Source organism: Typopeltis vanoorti, chromosome 15 (assembly GCF_054136105.1).
Source record: "Typopeltis vanoorti isolate ZY-2024b chromosome 15, IOZ_Tvanoo_1.0, whole genome shotgun sequence".
NCBI lineage: Eukaryota > Metazoa > Arthropoda > Arachnida > Uropygi > Thelyphonidae > Typopeltis > Typopeltis vanoorti.
The window spans coordinates 69,060,553-69,065,405 of record NC_143563.1 but is presented as its reverse complement, the minus strand read 5'-3'; the positions used below and the strand labels follow the sequence as shown (position 1 = coordinate 69,065,405).

The window sequence follows — 4,853 nt, the reverse complement described above, 5'->3', positions numbered from 1 at the left end:
ACGTCGTCTTCCTTTTTTCTTGCCAAGCTTTATGTGCATTAGGCGTGGATGTGGTGAATTAAAGATGGTTCTGTGATTTCGAAAACGAGCTCTAAAATAAAAAAAAGTAATCTGGTTAAAATCAAGAAATTTAAGAAAATTTAGCAAACGTATTCAGTTTGCTAAATTATTGTGAATTAAGAAAAAGGAACTACAATAGTTCAGACGTTAATATCTTTCTCCTCTGCGATATTTGATATCCTTTCATATGTTCTGAAATTGTCTAAAATTCATTAAATAGAATTACACAGAAATAAAAGTAATGTTTTGCAACTGATTACATGTATTAAGGAGAGAGAGACAGTTAGATGTATCAAGGAGTGGCACCTAACCGAAATACTTATTGTTTGGAATTAACTTTCTTTTACTTTGTTATATTCCGATGGTTATGTTAATTAAGTAAGAATTGGCGAATTCTGACAGCTGTCTGTTTACCCTCATTTGGTTAAGCGATATAAAATCTCTTTATCAAAAGTATGTATCTTTGCTATAAAGTATATTGTTCGAAAGTTTATGTTATAAACTTGTAATTTATGTTAATCGTTTCATGAATTATCCGTGTAGATTTACATGCTACTCATTGATTTTAGTAAATGATTTTGTTCATAGAATAAAAATTTCCATCAAGGTATTAAACTTTCTCCTACTGTGAACTTAAACACTCTCCTTTTTGCCGATGACCAAATAATAATACAAATTCTGAAGATAACTTACAGAAAACTATTTTAAATCTAAATGAGATAGCCAAAGATTATAGTATGATAATATCAACAGAAAAATCAAAAACTGGCCTTTAAAGGACAAGATCCAGCAAGAACTAAAATAGTAATAGATAACAAGATCTTAGAACAGGTGAGTTCATTTAACTTACCTAGGATGTACGATCACATATGAAAATGAAAAAGATATAAACGTAAAAATCGCAAAATATTTAAAAATAACAGGTGTAATTAACTCTATATTTAAACCAAATCTAGTTCAAAAACAAACCCGACTAAAAGTATACAATACATTAACCCTATCGGTCTTAATATATGGAAGCGAAATCTGGACAATAAAACAAAAAAGACAAACAAAGATTAACAACAGCAGAAATGAAGTTTATGAGAAAAACTGCAAAATATATTCCCTATTTGATCACAAAAGAAACGAAGCAATTATGAAAGAATTAAACCAAGAATCAGTAATAGAAAAAATTAAAAAAATATAAACATAAATGGATGGAACACGTTCAAAGAATGAAAACAGAAAGATTACCAAAACAAGAGCCTTAAAGTACAAGCCATTAGGAAAAGAAGACCAGGACGTCCTCTTAAGAGATTCGACGATGACTTCTAAGGCCGGAACAGGCCAATCTAGGCCTAAATCCCTGATAAGCATGATGATGATGATGATGATGATGATGATGATTTTGTTCACTATATTTTCGATAGGTTTGATTACACACAATAATGAATCTCTTATAATAATTGCTTTGCACACTGTATGGCACATTTACTTTCTTTGCTTCCCTGATATTGTTATGCTTCAATTTGCTCTGTATTTCGATCCACTAATCTGCCTTTTTCGTAGATCACTTGAATAAATAAGTGTAAATTGTTGTTCAGGTTTTGCATGAGCCAAATATATTTAAGTTTGCGTTTACTTGTTATCTGACCAATCTATTGATTTATGAAGGGGGAGGATGACCTCATTATGAGTTTTCCTTCCGACAGGGACTGGAGAAGAATTCTCCCACCTTTGTATATGAAACTTACTAATCGATCTTCTTTCGAAAAGTTCTTCGCGATAGACTGGATTCTAAAATGATTATCGAAAATCATCAGTTTTACTTCTTACTACGCTCTGAAAGTTTAAAAGACATAAAAAAAATAAAGAAAGAAAACTTAAGTTCTGTCACTATCCATGAAATAATCCTCCATTTTTCCAAAACCTATCCTGTCCTTCTCATCCTTCTAGGACGGGTTGAGTCCCCTCCTAATGAGAGGTTACTGGCGTATTAATGCAGCTGGTTCACCACTCCTCTGCTGCATCCCCTAAGGGAGATATTCATGACTGTAATCCCTGTGTGTTCACGGGGCTTGCGGGATGAAAAATCCCAGATAAACTGGGGGAAAAGCCCAAGACCGGCTAATTCCCGATTGATTGGTGGAGACAGAGTTGTAGAGTAGATGCCCTCCCTCGATGAGTCTTTGGACTCCCTGGAGGTGTCACGTAATAATAATAATAAAAAACTTGGCTATGGCAGATCCTTAAGCTCCTCGCGTCGTCGACGGGAATCGAACCTAGGACACTCCTTCCGGAGGCATATGGTTACGAGTGGAATAGCCACTATGCTAACCGATGGACTTTTCCAAAACATCATAACAAATTATCTAGGTTTTACTTAGAGATAGATCCAGGAAATATTAAATCTGTTAAGAGATAATCCCCACCATTATTGTTTTTTATATTTTCTGCGTTAATTATACAATTTTGACGCGCATTTCGTAGGTTTTGTGTCGCTAATTGGAAATCAACAAATTATTGTACTATTCCAGTTCAAAATTCATCTATAACCCTTTTTTTCTGATATGACTGCTTTCGTTCCGGATATCGGATGCATTCTCGCTGAGCAATTGAAATTATTATCTCTTGATATTACTGTATAAACGATTTTGTTGTGTTCTATGATAGACGCACTTTAAATCAACAGCAACTGTGTGGTTACTCCGTTAAATTATTTTGTTGATTGCCAAGTACTTGGGAGGAGGATGCAACAGTGTTAATATTGCAATGTTCATTTTACATAATATTACGATGATAAATTTTGAGCATTCTCCTAATAACTTTCATGACCTATCGTCATGAAAGTTAAATAAGAAAGCTGATTTTTGGTGCAGACAAATAAGAATTTTCTTCCGTAAGAAATGAGGGGGTTTTAATTCCACAACGCTTCAAGATCGAACATAAACACTCACGAGTAGGTGTAAAATACTCATTAGGAAGACGAAGAACATCGCCTCCCATTATGTAGCGGAAATGTACCCGGCTTTGGCTATCAACGAAGTGAAGCTGAGAACGTCTGCGACAGATTTTCAAAACGTCAGGGCTAAAAGAGTGCCACCTACTTCTTATGGAGAATTAAAAGGCATTGAAGGATTCATTTTTATTCATTATGATGACGTGGCATTGTTCGAGTGTTTTAAATGATAGACTCTTGGTCAGAAAGATCTGTGACAGTCCGAGATGCACAGAATCATTATACATAAGAGCTTTTCAACAGAAAGCTAAGCCTGAACAGGCCTTAGTTTTCTGCCTGTTCTGGGTTTTTATGTAGTAAAAACAACTGGTGAGAAGCATGCACGCAATCAACATCCTTAATGCCATTCTACACGAGCCTCCACACATCATCCCAATCCTAAGGAATGTCCTGTATAAGAAACAGCATACCGTGCATCATGTTGTCTGTATACTTGCTTATTTAATGATTCTACTTTAACGGTTAGGTTAATTTTAGGAGGACCTAAATCCCACGCATAGTGAGTACAGTACTACCGTATATACCAAGTAACCTTATGAGTTAATTTTATTTATTTGTATATGTTTATTTATTTTGTTATTTTTTTTAGAAATAAAACAAGATGAAGGATTGCGTTTATTTTATCAATATCCCCGTAAATAACTAGTAATTGTACTGTGAATCACATTGCATAATGCATTCACTAAAACCTGTCGAGAAGCATAACACCGCAACAGTCAACTAGTTAATAATTGAAAACAGAAAGCATTCCACACTTTATGCGTCAGCATACAATCAGTTGCTAAATCAATTGTAAATTAAAGGTGAGGAGGCAAGAGTTAGGGTATGTGGACAAGGAATTGTTGTTCAGGGATATATTGCAGGATAGCAAAGACAACATTAAAAGTAACTTCAACGCTGAGGAGGATATTAGTATACAGGAGCAAGGCGCAGTCAACTGGTGTGTATGTACACTGCTTGGAAAGAAGTCAACAGATACCCCATGGACAAGGTACATCGTGCCGTGTAACGAGTCACGTGCTTGTAGCCGGTATAAATTGGAGGGATATGATGCTCCCAAGTCATTCCAACTGTGTTCGGTTGAAATGTCTGCTTTCTCACAATAATATCAATAACAGTTAAGAAAACAATCTGGCGGAAATAGTCTGCCGTATTCATGTCCGTCGCGAGTATGAAATTTGTCGATAGAAATAACTCAACTATCGATGATGGAAAAGAACGGATACCCGCTGAGCTGACCACCGATTTCGAAAAGGTAAAACTAAGAGTTCGGCTTGTTTATTTTGCTGAAAGAAAAGGCTTTAGATGATTTATTTTTTGTTAATTTTATTGCTCAGTCTGTGACAAAAAACAAGTATCTTACACATTTTACACCAAAGCACGAATGTTTTGGTGTTTCGAACTTGTATTTCTGTCTTTGGCGCTTGCACAAACGTCTAATTTCTCCTGAACTGTTTTTTTTAATAGTAGAGATCTATTGAGTGGATAGCGCTTCCGCTTTCCAACCAGTAGATGATGGGTTCGCATCTCACTGCGTGGATGAATGCTTTTGAATGTTCTTTGATGGTAGATGAATTTCTTTGCTTGCTGATGCTACCCATCATGCTAAGTGAAGATCTGGAGTGGCTCGAAAAGTTCCATATTTGATTTAGAGCATATTTTATGGACTATCCAATCCTATCCCACACTTCTTTTTATGTCATTCACATATACGAAAAGTTGGGAATCTGTATTATCTTAGTACCGTGGGTTGGCTAAAGAATTTGTTTTCTATTTTTATAATTTGTTGTAT

General features: G+C 35.2%; 1 protein-coding gene across 1 annotated transcript in view; it reads left to right on the top strand.

Annotated features, from left to right (window-relative positions):
- LOC150098851 (fas apoptotic inhibitory molecule 1) overlaps positions 1–4,853 on the top strand; it is a 334,537-nt gene that overhangs the window by 15,804 nt on the left and 313,880 nt on the right. The gene's annotated exons all lie outside the window — the stretch shown is intronic.